The sequence below is a fragment of the Lepisosteus platostomus genome, chromosome 6 (assembly GCF_059453375.1).
Source record: "Lepisosteus platostomus isolate fLepPlt1 chromosome 6, fLepPlt1.hap1, whole genome shotgun sequence".
Lineage (NCBI taxonomy): Eukaryota > Metazoa > Chordata > Actinopteri > Semionotiformes > Lepisosteidae > Lepisosteus > Lepisosteus platostomus.
This window is the reverse complement of record NC_142616.1, coordinates 41,934,843-41,952,324: the sequence shown is the minus strand read 5'-3', so window position 1 is coordinate 41,952,324 and position 17,482 is coordinate 41,934,843. Positions and strand designations below refer to the sequence as shown.

Here is a 17,482-nt window from a genome sequence, read left to right as displayed (position 1 = left end):
TATTAAATGAAAGGCAAGGTCACCGTATTACCCAGTACAGAGGGCATTTCTATCAAATAAAAACATATGTACCTGAATGAGAATCTAGCCTAAGTCCTCCCAGGGTGGCTTATTTTTCATGGATCACTACTTTTGAAAAAGAGCCACTACTGTGAACATTTCAGTGTGAGAAGTTCAATGCTTATGCTCAAAAACGCAGACAGGCCTAGGCAATGGAATTTACTTGCTGCCTTTCAGGGGCATACAGTAAGTCTCATTTTTTAATACAAGTCAAATTCCCATCGGACATTATGTTGAACTGTTGTACACAAGAAAAATAACAATGGAAACATTTTTTAAGTCCTTAGAAAATAAAATGTATGTAAATGGCTAACTCGTGGGAATCTAGAAATAAGGATATAGGATATGGATTCTCTTACAAGGAGAGCATCTATCCATTATCCATTCATTTTCTGACCACTTTATTCCATACAGAGTAATAGGGTTGCCAGAGCCCACCCCAACAGGGAAGCAAAAACAGAAATGTCCACATTTCCATTTTATCATACATTGTTTCACTCTGTCAATCATCATTTGCAAAATCTTGTCGACCTCTTGTGCTGTAAAGGACCATTAAAGTTCACATAGTAGGCAAAAATAAGGCTTTAATATAGTAATAATAATTTCCATTAGATACTGTATCAATTTCCATTTTAGATATCAAACTAATTGATTAATGACAACATGACATTAATGAAAGATGTACAGTAGATGGAACTATTGGCCTCTTTTGTTCTGATCTAACAAGATCAGAAGGTGAATTCAGCTGCAGTCCCTAGATAAACGTATATTTCTAAATTCCTCAACGTTGCAACCTGGAACACCATATTATGAATAAGTACTTTTGCTTAATATTGGACATACAGTACGTTCTAGTTCTTAGCAAAAATGTTCATCAGTAACCAGCAACAGCATAAGCAGTATCCTCAACTGTCCACAAAACACAGATCTTTCATCTCCAGGAGAATTGTGGATGGACAATTATTAGCAAAAAATTGGGAAAAGTACATTTTCATAAGTAGTACAAAAGTCCAGGAATGAGCAGCCCAGGGATTTGAACATGTTCACAGAGAATATTAGTTCCCATAAGAGATGAGATCCTATGCATACAGCTAATAGGGAAGCTGCAGTTTATAATCTATAGTATATGATGGCTTCATTGTGATGTCCTGTTTCTGTCAGCTTTTTATTTTAAGCTAATTATGAATAAGTGACATTTTGCTCTAAAAACACATATGAAAACTGATCTGTCAGCAGTTTGGAAGGCCGAGTGAAAAAGGTCAAGAAAGTGACTATGTGCGGGAAAGGTTTTCTGTTTGCACCCAAGACCACTGTCTTTCTGCAACTAAAGCCTGTGATTCTTCACACCCTTGTATTCAGCCAGAGAGAAATGAAACAGATTGCAGGATGCCAAATGGCATCTTCCTGTCCTGTTTGTTTATGTTTCAAAGACTTCTGACACTGCCCCTTTCCCTTGGATTCCATTGATATGTTAATGTCTTGCCTACTTTTAATGTATAAAAAGGAAAGTACAACTTCTGTCCAGGGAGCATGTCTTACTGAGTGCTAGGGGAAACCCTTTCTCTGTGATATGCTTCCCTTAAGCTGATTGAATTAAAGATATCTGACAATCTCCTAACCTGAGTGAAGACTGAGTTTTCTTTGACAGCAGTAATGTTTAAAGTTTAGCTTGGGAGACTGAGCTTACTGAGGGTTGTAACTGTCCTGCAGTACAATGATTGCATAGCTCACATATTGGCAGGATGGCACCACAAGGTCTGATAGGATGGTTTTCCATCACAATCTCTGTCTGTATTCACTACCCACTGCAGTCACTGCCATCCCACTCATCTGTGTTGACATGACAATGGGGACAGATACAGTACCAACCACCACATTGCAACCAATGTAACAGTAACCAAATAAGCAGCATGAAACCTGCTGTTCCTATAATGACTGGAACAAGGCTAGGGCTGCCAGAAAACTCTAGGAAGGGCAAGTAGCCATCAGTCTCAGAAGGGAGGATGAGACCCTGCTGTCTCTTTATTTTGAAAGTTGAATCAGCAATTATTATTCCCCTTATATGCTCTAAATTTTGAAAATTTTAACTGATAATCTGCTTCTCTAACTGCTGCAGTCTTCAGAGGAGAGGAAATAACATGATTTATTTTGAAAATACACATACTATCAGGCCATCTGCTTCCTTTTGACACCAGAAGCCCCACAGTACCTACAGCAGACGTATGCATGTGACATAAGACCAGCAAGACTGACTGATAAAGATTTCATATGCCTGGTCATCCACTAAGGATTACTGTTAAGCAGCAAAAATGTTAGAATCCTGTCCAACTTTGACCTCACCAAACCCAAATGACACCTAATCTATTGTTCTCTGACTGGATAAGATCCTGGAATGCAAAGAATTCCACAAATACTGTATTGAACAGAAGGCATTGGAGATATAATTTGAGCATTCAACTTCATGAATCAGCACCCCAAAATTAGTATTTCAAGCTGAACAATCTAATTAGGAACATAACATACAGATCTAAATGAAAAGATTTTAATACACTGGGTATTAAAAATAGGAAGCACTCCTTAGTGTGAATAGCAGTGGATACGTGAAAAAAACAACAAAGTCATACTGCTGGGATCCTCAAGGAAATGATTGATGACCCACAGAAATCAATCAGCTATTAAAACCAAATAAGCAAGATGTGACAAATGACCTCCTCTCATTTGTACCCTTTCTTACACCTTTATGTTAGCATGACACCCAAACAAAATATAGTATCTTCCTCCTGTCTGGCTTCTGTATAGCCTAGCTGATCAATAGTATCCTCTACAATGAATAGTACAAGATTCCCTGCTTGGAAACAGTGCAAGAAACTCCCAATCCTAGCAGCCAAGATGTTATCCCAATCCTAGTTTCTAATATGCTAGGAAACAGAGAACACAGGTTTCAAAATTAATCTCATAAGAAGAGTGCACATTTCTAAAGATTGAATTCTTTTGATCGGGTGTCAAAAGCTACTCAGGTGGTGGTAGTATTAGTAGCACAGTTTTAACACATTTTCCAAGAAACAGCACTATACAACAGCCTACATATGAAATATAACAGAAGCAAAACAACTAATGGGGGAATAAAGGCAGCTATTAAAAAGGGAGCCATTATTTGCATTTAAAAGTCAGAACAGTTGATGTTACAATTACGACTGGCATGTTATAAATTAAAATATATGTCCTCCCTATATAAACATATAGTATGCTAAAGCATTGTGCAGATGTCATAGCGCATTTAAAATGTGTGCTTTGGCTTATATGGGACAATGTCAAAGCTTGTAATCAAAATTAGACTCACTCGGCAACCTAAAACTGCCGAACATTTCCTTTTGTCTTTGCCATAGCAGACCCAATAAGTAGATAGCCTGTTACCCAGAAAGCCACCCAGTGCTCTCAGATCTAAGAATCATCAGATGTTCTAAGTCACAATCATACAAGGGATAAGCCTATCATTTATATATAATGGAACAAAACCATTGCTGTTTTGTGCTGTTTTTAGTAACAAAAAACATTAAAACTATTACAAAGAGGAACTGTATATCAATGCACATGTTGTCATGAATAACTGTAATATGAACAGTCAAGTTTTGGCTTATATACTGTACATAGAAAGCAAAACTTTACGGTATCCAGGTTGAGCACAAAGGAGAATTGTAGAAAAAGGCTACAAAATGTTAGTGTTTCTTGCAATGTTGTAAGTTACAGACAAGGCTAATACTCACAGAAAGAACAAGAACAAGACAGCTGCCAAAAATCTCAAAGGCAAAACCATAGCCAGAAAAAAAGAGCTAAAAGTGGACAGCAAAAAAAATAGATCTTAATAGGATCCAAGGATCAGAAGAAAAATAGTGAAAAAAGAAGATAATGTGGACCTATCTTTCAGATGAGAAGCCCACAGAGAGTTACTATCAGCCCACAGAGAGTTACTTTTCTTTGTCATTGGTTTATAATATTCAGCTTTGCACTTTGGTATGGCAAGAAAACAGGAGATTTATTTTTCTGTTTAGTCAAAACATAAGAATTTCTCTTATTTGTATTTTTAATGTCTTCTTGAGAAAGAATGAATTTGATCTAGTGAAAAAATGGAACATCAACTAATTTCTATTACAGTATTTTCATTTTTTTTTTTGTTAATTGTATTGAATGATTTTTGCATGGTCAGTGCCAATGCGGAGCAGAACCGTGAAGGTAGTAATTTTGGGCAGATTGATTCATTCATACAGATATAGTACTTACTGTAGATACAACTAAGCAGCAACAACAGAAACCCCATTGAAAATTAAGAGGCTGCTTCCTGAGTATGAAAAATGACTGCAGGCTTGAAAGCAGCCAATTGCAATTTAAAACCAAGTAGAAAGCCTGAACCTTTTCAGTCATCTTTGCCTGTGAAAGAATATCAACAGCAGGAGAGCCGGAACACTAATGCACTGCCAGCAACAGAGTTTCACACACCCACACCCTTTCCTGCTTTATAGGATTTCTACACTCTAATCCAGCTCTGTTATAAAAACATACCGATTTAGTCTGTGTTTCTACGTGGGAAAGCAAACCAGCACTAGAAACATGCAGTTCGTGTCCTTTTTAATGTTAAATTCATTCACAATTTGTGATCTCAGTCACACAGTGAATTTAAGATCTGGATTTAATGCATTGGTTTGGCAAAACTGTGTTTCTCACCCAAAATGAAAGCGTCATGGAGCGACATATTGGCTTAACCTGCTTCGCTGAGGGCTGGTCTCCCGACCATAGGGCAAGGAGGCCAGGACCCGCATGCAGGGTGACCAAGGGGTAGCTCCAGAGGTGGAGATGGGATGTAAGAGATGAGAGAGAGAGAGAGATCTCGAAGGTATTTATAGCGTTTGCTGTAGAGTTGCTGATGACGTCCTCGGGAGATGCGCAAGTTTACTTGGAGCGCAGGATACGTTAAGTATGTCTTTGATAGGAAAATGAGTAATATTCATAGATATACTCTACGTCCTTTACGAAAGCTGTTTAAACGTAGTTTAGTGACGTTGTGCTGCTGTCCAGGTGATAACGGAAGGAAAGGTTTTGAATGGGAGATTTTCGAACGTGGCGGCGAATGTGCGTTTGCCGAGAGCAGCCCATTAAAAAAATACAGGAGAAGACCTGGATAGTCGGACGCTAGGCGTTTTGAAAGGACAGGTTGGCAACGACGGTCTCGGTCTTGGGAAAGGCATGACCTGCAGATGAAGCTGGCAGATGTTGAAAAGCGACGAAGAGTTAGACCAACGGCTAGCTGGTACACGGATAACGAGGAAATCTGCGGTTCCTGGCTGAGATCAAACTGTGCATCGGAGCAGCAAACGGGAATATTGATTGCATGGTGTGGTTACCGGGGTAAAGTTAGCTTGAAGTTCGAAAACGATTTTGGCACGACTGTAGCGCTTTCACGAAACCTCTTAGAGTTGTGAGAATGCTTGCTTTGTGTATAAAATAGATTGTGAATGCTTTCTCAGCCTTTACTTTTTCGTTTTTATGACATTTTTTTGACCAAGCAAGAATATTCTTTTGTCCATATCTCCGCAATGGAAGCACAGAACGCCGTCAAACCAAATGCATTTTAAAGACCACGACTTGTGGATATTTCCACAGCCTTTACATCAAACTATCAGTGAGCTAATTATCTTTTTTTAAACCTCCGGTTTTTCATCGATGCGTAATTACGCACGAACTGGAACCCGGGGGACCGCTGTGTGCACACGTTCACAACGCAAGAAATACTGTTCAATACGGCTTCATGCGAAAAACCCGTATATGACCATAGGAAGCAGAACAGCGCGGTCTCCAATTACCCAGACTGTAAGCACGGGAATAAAGCTTTGTTTGATTTCTGAAACCCTTCCTTTACGCCCTGTTTTCATTCAGGTAAGGGTAAACTATATTGACAATACTACTGACAGCAGGAAGATTAAAATATTCTTTACTCAGCAGCTTATTAAAAACAGCTCCCATGATGTTCAAACCGATTTTTTACACAGAACACTGACAAAGCTTTGCATTCTGAATCTCTTTTTCTCGTGCTTTTATTTAATATGGCACATACACTGGGATAGGGGTATTCTGTTCACAAACCAATAGCATTTAAACCACAGCACCCACAATGCTGCAAGTGTTTTGCACACTTAACAGGTCCTCTGACTTTTCCCAGCTTTGTTTTGGGTTGTGGAACCTTTATTTTTTAATGATTTTTTGAAGATTACACTACAGGTAATACACTGGGACAGGTGGGTCGTCTTCATGGCTCAATAGCATTTCAAATACAGCAGCCACACTGCTGTACCCAAGTGTTTTACACACCAGACAGGCCCCCGGACCTTATACAACTTTGCTGTGGTTGTGGCCCCTTTCTTTATTTTTTTATGAGTTTTTCAATATGGCACCATTAGACAGGCGGTACATGGGGATAGGGGGGTGCTCTTCACGAGTCAATAGCTCTTCAAGCACAACAGCCACAGTGCTGCAACCAGGTGTTTTACACACCCGACAGCTCCCCTAACCTTATACAACCTTGCTTTGAGTTGTTTAACATTTCTTTCAAATCACTTGGGTTCATCAATCATTTGATCATTTTTCAGCGTGGAATAAACCTATTACTTGTTCCTTGGAGATTACCATCTGCTGATAAGATATGATCGCTATATTGACCATATACAATTTCTTGCATAAGGAATTCATATTCTGCATACACCAATCCCCCCGGAGTCCCAAGTGATTCTGGTTTTGGAAAGCTAAAGGACAATGAGTTTCACGATACCAGGGGGACAGTGGGTGGTCAAGTCTCCCCTAAACAATGTCTCTTGTCAGATTATGATGTCAGTGCTTTTAATAATGTTGTTGAACTCTCTTTAGCCCAAATACAGAGGAGCCCAGACCCAGAATGTTACACATACTGACAGAGAGTGATCTCATTATGTGTGTTTGGATTTTAACAACTATTATTATTGTTTGCTAGAACCAAAACAATCTATGTTAGACATTTTCATCTTCAGCCAAAAATACAAACCTGTGTACGTAGTGTGGTGCAGGTTCTTGTCCCATCCTGCTCTTGGTCCAGGTTGGAGGGTTGCACCGATTCTGAGTCTTGTTAGCTGGTATGGATGGGTTTGGGGGTGTTGATACCAGAGTGGTCCAGGAGGGGGGTGCAGGTGTCTCGGGGGCATTCTTGTTTTTCTATGAGTTCAGGTTGATTCTGTTGGTTCTGTCACGAATCTCCCTCACGCAGGCAAGCGCTCCCGCATTCCCTCGAGCTCTCCCCATACCAAACGCGCACGCGTCAATCAGTCCTCTACTTAAACCCTCATCTGTCCCCCGGTCATTGCTCACGATTGAGATTCTCTCCCGGAGCTTACCTACTAACTATGCCTTTGCCTTACTATGACTTCTCCCCTGGACCTCGACCCCGCTTTTCCGACTACCGCTTTAGCCACTCGATTTTGTACCTTCGCCTGTTTTACGCTTTCTCGGATCCTGACCCCAGCCTGTCTCTTCGTTTACGCCTCTGCCTACCGACGCAACTTCTACCCCTTCCCGGACTCCGACCCCTGCCTGTTTACTCCGACTACGCCTGCGTCTCGCGCCAACCCTACCAAGGGCACCGCATTGGATCCCTATCCTCAGCAGTCAGCCCCTGCGTGACAGGTTCTGAGTGTCTTGGTTACATCCGTTTGTGTGTATAGATGAAAAAGCTATTGAAGAGCACCCCCACACCCCACACCCGTCTCGGTGGAAGTTGCCATGTTCAAAAAATCCTAAAAAGATAATTAAAGTTGCACACAACAAAGCATGACTGTGAAAGGTCAGGAGGCCTGCCTAGTGAGCACAACACTTAATTACAGTCAAAAAATCATTAAAAAATAAAGAAATGTTCCACAACTCAAAGCGAGGTTGTATAAGGTTAGGGGAAATGTCTGGTGTAAAACACCTGGTTGCAGCACTGTGGCTGTTGTGCTTGAAGAGCTATTGACTCATGAAGAGCACCCCCCTATCCCCATGTACCGCCTGTCTAATGGTGCCATATTGAAAAACTCATAAAAAAATAAAGAAAGGGGCCACAACCACAGCAAGGTTGTATAGGGTTCGGGGGGCTGTCTGGTGTGTAAAACACTTGGTTTCAGCAGTGTGGCTGTTGTATTTGAAATGCTATTGCGCCATGAAGAAGACCCACCTATCCCAGTGTGTTACCTGTAGTCTTATCTTCAGAAACTCATTACAAAATAAAGAAAGGGGCCACAGCCACAGCAAGGTTGGATGAGGTTCGGGGGCCTGTCTGGTGTGTAAAACACTTGGGTACAGCAGTGTGGCTGCTGTATTTGAAATGCTATTGAGCCATGAAGACGACCCACCTGTCCCAGTGTATTACCTGTAGTGTAATCTTCAGAAATCATAAACAATTAAAGAAAGGGGCCACAGCCACAGCAAGGTTGTACGAAGTTCGGGGGCCTGTCTGGTGTGTAAAACACTTGGTTTCAGCAGTGTGGCTGTTGTATTTGAAATGCTATTGAGCCATGAAGACGACCCACCTATCCCAGTGTATTACCTGTAGTGTTATCTTCAAAAAATCATTAAAAAATAAAGGTTCCACAACCCAAAACAAAGCTGGGAAAAGTCAGAGGACCTGTTAAGTGTGCAAAACACTTGCAGCATTGTGGGTGCTGTGGTTTAAATGCTATTGGTTTGTGAACAGAATACCCCTATCCCAGTGCATTGTGCCATATTAAATAAAAGCACGAGAAAAAGAGATTCAGAATGCAAAGCTGTGTCAGTGTTCTGTGTAAAAAATCGGTTTGAACATCATGGGAACTGTTTTTAATAAGCTGCTGAGTAAAGAATATTTTAATCTTCCTGCTGTCAGTAGTATTGTCAATATAGTTGACCCTTACCTGAATGAAAACAGGGCGTAAAGGAAGGGTTTCAGAAATCAAACAAAGCTTTATTCCCGTGCTTACAGTCTGGGTAATTGGAGACCGCGCTGTTCTGCTTCCTATGGTCATATACGGGTTTTTCGCATGAAGCCGTATTGAACAGTATTTCTTGCGTTGTGAACGTGTGCACACAGCGGTCCCCCGGGTTCCAGTTCGTGCGTAATTACGCATCGATGAAAAACCGGAGGTTTAAAAAAAGATAATTAGCTCACTGATAGTTTGATGTAAAGGCTGTGGAAATATCCACAAGTCGTGGTCTTTAAAATGCATTTGGTTTGACGGCGTTCTGTGCTTCCATTGCGGAGATATGGACAAAATAATATTCTTGCTTGGTCAAAAAAATGTCATAAAAACGAAAAAGTAAAGGCTGAGAAAGCATTCACAATCTATTTTATACACAAAGCAAGCATTCTCACAACTCTAAGAGGTTTCGTGAAAGCGCTACAGGCGTGCCAAAATCGTTTTCGAACTTCGAGCTAACTTTACCCCGGTGGTGTGGTTAGCGTCGTAGTACTGTCTATGCAAGGAGACAGCGAGGCTCATGCAAGAGAGAGAGATGGGGGATCTCGTACTGTAGGTATTTATAGCATTTTGGATATGAATGGATTGTCAGGAGCGATATCTAATTACTGACAGCTGAGTCTGATTAAAGTTAGTTGTTGTCATCCCTCCCGAACTTTTGTTATAAACTCCATTAATTCATATTAAGGGAAACAACTTGAATGCATGTTTATTTCACATGCATGCATTGTGAACCCAAAAGGAAGTCATGTGTTACTTGTGTAGATTAATTAAAAATTATAAGCATTTCTAAAAATGATTTAATAATATAATATCACCTGTTTATTAACCCTTTACAATTTCTTGCATTAGGAATTATCTTTTCACATACCCCAGCTTGCTCTCCATGAGACACACAGACAGGGAGAGAGCCTGGGGTCAGAGCGCAGGGTCTGCCATTGTACGGCACCCCTGGAGCAGTTGGGGATAAGGGCCTTGCTCAGGAGCCCAACGAAGTAGGATTCCTCTGCTGGCTGCAGGATTTGAACTGGCAACCTTCCAGCCACAGGCGCAGAGCCACGGCTCCGCCTCAAATAAGAAGTTGTCCGCCCCAAATAATAATGTAAGAAGTTTATGTTTATACTGTATTGCACCTCCTCATTACATGACCCCTAATGGAGTCTCACATATCACAAAGTCATCAATTACCTAACTATTTCATCTTTGTCATATGGAATGATGAATATGAAAACATATTTTGTACATTCATTTCCATTTAACTGTGAATAACTGTTGTTAGTTGCATGTTTGTATTGATTGTTATTTGCCTTATTATGGGACACTACAGATTGACATACCTGTACATATACTTTTCTAGAAGTCATTCAATCTACAGTATCTGTATCAGGAAACTGGAGTACCCAGAGGAAACCCAGATGAATGCAGGGAACATACAAACTACGCACAGATAGCATCTTGGGTCCAAAATTGAACCCAGGACCACAGTGCTGCAAAACAGCAATGCTAATCACTGTGCCATGAAGCTGCCTGTTTTATATCTTTTGTAAAGATTATTTCAAGCATAGAACCATAAAGTACATTTTCACTGTTTTCCCGTTTTTTTTGTCTGATGAATGTTTTCATGACTTCCATGACAAAAAAAAGCAATCACGACATCTACCAAAGAAAACTGTTAAGGCGAAGAATATGAACTAAAAGCAGAAACACTGTTTTGTTTCATGCTATGAAAAATCAACACAATAATTAAGATACGTGTGGCTGTGTTTGTATTTGGAGGTTCTCAAGGAAGACAGTACACTGCAGTGCTGAGGTTAATAACTGGAGTGTTTCTGACACATCATAAAGGCGAGGAAAAGATTGGTTGACACTGGCCTCTCGGCATGCTTTCCTCAGTGTTAAGAATTGTGATCTGCCATGGCTCTCTCCGTCTCCAATTCTAAAATGTTTCAGAGGCTAGTGCTTGTTGTACACAGAAAGACTTTTTAAACAATGCCTGCTTCCTCTACTGAGAGGATCTTAGATATAAATAAATAAGATATAAGTCTTATTTAACAATGTCTCTGTATCCATGTTTTATTTTCCATTTATGACTATAGAAATAGTTGTGAGCTTTGATCACTCCCTGTTTTGCTTTCTGCCTTTGATTGTTCATACTGAAGGCCAAAGAGATCCAAGGCTTCTTCCTTAGCAGGGAGATTGCTGGGATTTAAAGAAATAAGAGAGGTCTTAGGAGCTTTGGTCCAAATCTTCCTGTAATAATTTCAAAGAGATCAAGAGACACAAATTAAAGTTTTGTTTAATTGTGAATTGTGTTTTTTTTTCTCACTCTTCCTTCATTTTAATTCACCTGGTAGATGCAGAATTATGACAATACCTTGTGCGTACTATGAGTCATTTTGTTGTTATAGATAGGAAAGTGTTCTGCATGAAGAATATGATTTTGGATGACTGAATGAACAATTAAGCGGAAAGTTTTATTCCCGGGCTACAGCCCCTTATTCTCTTCAACATAATGTAACAAAACCATGAGTGAAGAAGATGTCACGTGAAGGCTCCAGGGTGTAAGAAAAGCATGCCAAGCAATGATATACATGACATTACCCCATCCCGTATTTTCAAAACTGAAATGTGATTTTAATTACAAATCCCATCAGTGCATCAAACCACTAAGAAAGGTAGTTTGTCAATACTGTGTGCATCTCTACTCTTTTTACTTTTTTTCTGGAACAACTGTATTATTAGACAGAATGTGCAGCATTTCAAATACAAGTACCGTAAAAACTGAAGTCTCGACAACAGACTGCACAGTGAAATTGGAAAGTGCCCATGCAGTATGCGTTTAAGTGCAAGTGGATAAAGTACCAGCCTTCGACAATCTTCTGATGGTCCAGTTTTGAACTCCATTTCATTTTGCAGTGTCAGTGATCTCTTGCATTTCATCGGGTGTTTCAGAGTCTTTGTCCATTTGTATCTGCTAGTTTGGTTTGTTCTGTGCACAGTAAAACTGCTTAAGCAGTTTTGTGGTTTGATTATTTTTATGTGACTATGTGACTATGTGACTATGAGTACAATTTTTATTTCTGGATGGAGTTTTAGAAGCATTTTTGCCTTATGTAAAAGTGTGTATATTTTTTAATGCTTTGTCTGTTTTGTCTGTATAAGTGTACATGCTTGGGGATGTGTGGAGGAAAGTTCAAAATGAGGATTTGTTGCTTTTAAATTCCTTTTAAAGAATTGTGTGTTTTCAATATTGCCTGTTGTTAGTGCACACATGTAATCAGTCAACCAATTCAGTCCACTACAATACAAAATGTAGTCCTTCATGAATCCACTTAATGAGAACATTTTTAAATAAATGAGTATTACACAGTAAAACTTCATAGTTTTTTTTTCCCTTTGAAGAGATTTCTGCAGAATCCTTAGTGTAGTGTAGGAAGACATCGTTTAGAATATTCTCAGGGATTCAGAAGGATTCTACCCTCAGATTCATTAATTTTTTGTTCTAGGTTTCTTGCCTTGTGTCATTTCTGTGGCTATAAGATTTAAAACAGAGCTTTAAAATGACAGGGCTCAGCAGCTGTAAATTAAAAACATGTATAATGATTTGAACTTTAAAGTTTGATCACATCCTTGATCTCAATGATTTCTCCTCTACGTTTAACCAAAAGATGACATTTACTGTACAGTATGGATATTAAGTAGACTAGACTCAATTATGAGTATACTAAGGCTCAATTACTGTATGTGAAGTCAGGGTGCTATGATGTCAATGTATTTCAACCCACCTTAGATACCCTTTACTTTAACTGCCCTCCACTTGTTTAGGGCTTTCCCATTGTTTTCCACAATCACAAGTGATGGAACACATTTTTAAAAAGTAACAATACTTGGTAGGGCTTGCACAGTAAGTTGTCTTTATAAAAATATTGCAACATTAAGCTTTATGTTTTAGAACACTTGGCCTGTATTTCTGACTACCTGTATACTGAAAGTCACATAGCTTTCCCTACTTCAAACTGATCACCCTCGTCCCTTGTTCACTGGGTGTGATGACCTGCGAAAAGTAAAACAAGCACACCAAATTATAGCTGCAAATGGTAACTGTAAAGTAAATAGTAATTTCATGAATCATAACTGCACATTTCAAAATTCTGTATGTTACTCCTTTAAGTTTCCCAGGAATATGGGACCAAAAGAAAACACTTCTTTCCTCTTTGACTTCAAGTGCTGATCATATAAAAGTGTTAAAATATACCATCAAGAAGAAGATATGACTTTTGACATCTCTTTGGGACTTTACATTTTGTATAGTCTGCAGGATTTTGACAATGACAAAACACAGGATATTTAAATCTTAATCGGTTCTCATTCCAAATTCTAGGATGATATCACACTTCAAGGAATTGATAGCTGACTTATCTTGCATGAGAAACTCTTTGTTGTAAAACATCAGATCTACTTTAGCCAAAAAGTCTAAACAGTTTGGATGAATCCCCGCAAGTTAATTGCTGAGCTCTGTGCTGTGAACGTGTAATGGAAACACATGACAAGTGGTCAATGGATGATACTGGAGTATACAGTACATGGGGAGGAAGAACACAGGAGGTTGCAATTCCACAACTTGAGTTACAGTACATTGGCCAAAATATAAGAAGGCTCTACAGTTGCTGTAGGGTTTTTCTCGACAGGTCAAGTAATTTTTATATCACCAACTACAGAAGTTTTTTCTTGGCCAACCCTGCCTTGGTTGATTTTGATTTTTGTGCCCTGAAATATGGACTGGCTTCCTGTCTAGGGTGTTTCCAGCTTGCCCCCTACTGTATGTTTCCTGAGATAGGCTCTGGGCCACTGACCCCGAATTGGATAAGTGGTTTTTGATGGTGATGGTTCTGTTTGGTTTTTCTTTCAACTTCAAAGCTGCTTTATTTCTTTTTGTCTATCAATTAGAGATACCAGATATTAAATTCAAATTGAGACAGGCTGATAAGATTTTCACAGACCTATTATGATTGCTGAATTACTCAACAACAAGCACTTGACTCCAAATCTTCCCAATACAAAATAAGGAGGTGACAAAAAAGTTACACTGAATTGGATTTTAGTTAACAATTAAAAACTAAACAGGGGTTATATTTATCATACAAAGGTTTTATCATACATACATATATATCATTCCCCCCATGAGAAATGATTATTATTAGGATTTGTAGCGAAAATGCTAGTCTTCCAACACTTTTGGAAGACACTGTATAAGTTATTAAAACAGGCAAATATCTGTTTCCGCCCAGGTTGAGGCAAATAGCTCTATATTTTAATATCATGAGGATGAGAAGAAAAAACACTGAATGTCAATAGGTCAAACTGAAAGCTAATATTTTGTTTTCAAATTTTGTTTTGTTGTTAAGTACAAAAAAGCAGTACTGCCATTTATCCTTAGTAAGTTAACAAAATCTGTGAAGGACACTATAGGACCTCATTGATAGGTTAATTAGTGTTTGACAACAAAAAAAAAAAGCTAAGAAAGGTTACAAACCAGTGGAGACCAATTGGACCATCTAGCTCAATACGATTTGTATTGGATAATTAATCCAAGAGTGTATAGTGGTTGTTTGAAAGAAATCAGGGTGTCAGCATCAACAACATGGAATGTAATAGTAGCTTGTTCCAGACTTCCGAATCCCTTTGTTGCAGAATTGTGCGTCCTGTTCTCAGTTTTACTACTTGGGCTACTTTTAAGACAAATTGAAAATATTTTCAAAATTTAGGATTATTGTTAACTTGTTAATTTTCAGCTTCTATTCATGTTTGTGCTCGTTGGTTCTAAATCTTTATGTTGAGTTTGACAGAAAAAAGAGATGGGTTTCCTGATTACACCAGTGTTGTACCCTTTTGATAGTACAACCCAAACCCCTAGCAGTGATTCACTTAAATATATCATCCATTAATCATACCATGTCCCAGTCACTGAAGCTCAGACTACTGATTTGTAGTATCACCGGCAATGCTTTTGACAGAAATGCTAAAAATAACTAAAAACTATGTATTTACAGTATGTCACAGTACATACAATCCACATGCAGTATGTTACATACAAGCTTGATCATCTGTATAACCACCTGTTCTGCAACAATTACATACACTATATTACCTCTTCAGAATTTTTCCTGACTACACTCATGTCTTACTTGAACTGTATGAAACAATAACCACTCTCCATGAACTAAGCAACCATTTCAATGGCTTTCATCTATATAGACATTACACAATGCTGGCATAACTGGAAAGGGGAGAACTCATGGAGAAATGTAAAATAAAGAAATGATTTTACCTTGGAGAGAAGGATTAAAGTAGTAAATATATTGTTTTCCCATACACATATTACAGTATGTGCAATATAATGTGTTAATACTGTATTTAGATATTAAAAACATTAAAAACTAAAAATATGTTGCAATCATTTTTTGTTTAAATTTTAGTTAAATTTAAATAGTTTTTTCTCCAATAAATTCATTTATTTCCTGTGGTGCTGTTTATGAGAATGAGTGGGCAGTGTGAAATGCTGTTAAAAGCATGGAACTAATGGTACAAACATGAGACAATCAGTTGCTACAGAAATCTAGAATGACACTTTTCTGCCTTTTTTCCCTTATGCAGATATCCTATTGCAGAGCTGCAGAGCTCATGGGCTTCCTGAGGTATATTGGCTCCCCGACAAGCCCGGGGTGAAGAGAAAGCAGCACAGTGGTGAATAAATGAAAGAACAAACAAAAAAAACACAACAGGAGGTTACACAAAGCTCCAAAGAACAGCAAATGAGCCCCAGGGAGGCATGCAAACAAGCAAATAAACAGCATAATACTGCCAAGCAGCCAAACTGCAGAGCTACACAGGGACACAGCACTCCATTCCACTGCAAGTCCACAAACAACACCCATCCTCACTTGCTGCACACAGGCACATGCACTGCACACAGCCCCACAAAAGCAATCTGAAATCAAGCAATGCACACACTGGAGGCCATCTGTTCCTAACACAGGCAGGAGGAAAAAGAAACCTCTGAGGGCGGAGATCTTAACAGACAGACAAGTATTACTCTCCTGCTCCCACATGACTGTAATGAATACGCCCCTGCATATAACATATCTCAGCCGCCCGAGCCGGGAGAGGTCTCCTTTAGCCGGCAAGTTCCCTGTTGAGTGACGCTGGAGACCTGGGTTTGTGCCCAGGCAGTGAGGGACGAACTGGCAGAGCAGGAGCGGTAATGGCGGAAACCCAAAAGAACCGTTACAATGGTGGCCCGTACAGGGATGGCCCTTTGCTGAGGATGGCGAATTAAGCTGAGGGAGAATGTAATGAATACGCTCCTGCGTATAACAGGGATCTCAGCTGCCCGTTCTGAGGGAGGTCTCCCCTCAGCTCAGCCGGCAAGGTTCCTGTTGTGCAATGCCGGAGACCCTGGTTCGTGCCCAGGCAGTGAAGGGCGGAAACTCAAAGTACTGTTACACAACACATACATACATAAATATAACTGTGTGGGGAAAGGGACAGTGTCTCTTTAGTCTTTAGTTATAAAGTTATTCCATTCAAGTCTTCAGACTCCTGCCAGGTTGAGCCAATGTACGTCAATAATACAAGGATCCAGGGGCAAAAGAGGAAGTGACATACAGATGTTGTGTACTAAGGAGTGAAAATATAAAAAGAGTTGTGGGGAGTTTAAAACAAACTTAGCAGCAGTATTGTTGAATCCAACTTCTTGATAATTTTTAAAGAATGGTATTCTAAGATGAGAGGCATGGTGGCACAGTGATTAGCAAGGCTGCCTCGTGGCACTGTCACCCACAGTTCAATTCCAGACCTGGGGTGCTGTCTGTGTGGAGTTTGTATGTTCTCCCAATGTTTGCAAGGGTTTCCTCTGGGTACTCCAATTGTTCCTGCAGTCCAAAAACAAACTGGTAGCTTAATTGGCTTCTGGGAAAATAAACTCTGGTGTGATTCTATGCGTGTTTGTATCTATGTCAGCCTTGCAATGGACTGACATACTGTCCTCTCCAGGATGAACCCTGTCTCACAACCATTGCTTGCCAGGAATTGGATGAATGGATGGTATGCTGGGATTGATTAACTACTAGCTGCTTAACAGACAGGATGAGCTCAATCGACTTCTCTTGCATGGTAACTTTGTACAGTATACATTCCCACATATGTTCACATTCAAAGAATACAGCCTCCAAAGGCTCAATGTCAACAGGCTGCTTAAACGAAGTACTGTGAAGCATCCCAAGTGTCCTGAAATGCAGGCTACACCCACAATATCAGAGTGTTCCTTCATTATTAATGAAAACTTGTTAATTACATCCAAATAAACAAAAGCTTTGCATCAGTATTGTTAATTACAAGACTTTTTAATAGCCCAAATA

At 39.5% G+C, this 17,482-nt stretch overlaps 1 protein-coding gene and 1 long non-coding RNA gene across 3 annotated transcripts in view; one reads left to right on the top strand and one right to left on the bottom strand.

Moving 5' to 3' along the window:
* The window catches only part of nrg3a (neuregulin 3a), a 424,404-nt gene that overhangs the window by 301,165 nt on the left and 105,757 nt on the right, over nucleotides 1-17,482 (bottom strand). The window lies entirely within an intron of this gene.
* LOC148661726 (uncharacterized) lies at nucleotides 9,536-16,789 on the top strand. Of its 2 annotated transcripts, none has more exons than XR_015939590.1 (3): nucleotides 9,536-9,617; nucleotides 9,918-10,167; nucleotides 15,720-16,789. It is a non-coding gene; the product is annotated as an uncharacterized LOC148661726 (long non-coding RNA). The 2 variants fall into 2 exon arrangements; XR_015939591.1 differs by lacking the exon at nucleotides 15,720-16,789 and adding an exon at nucleotides 10,423-11,594.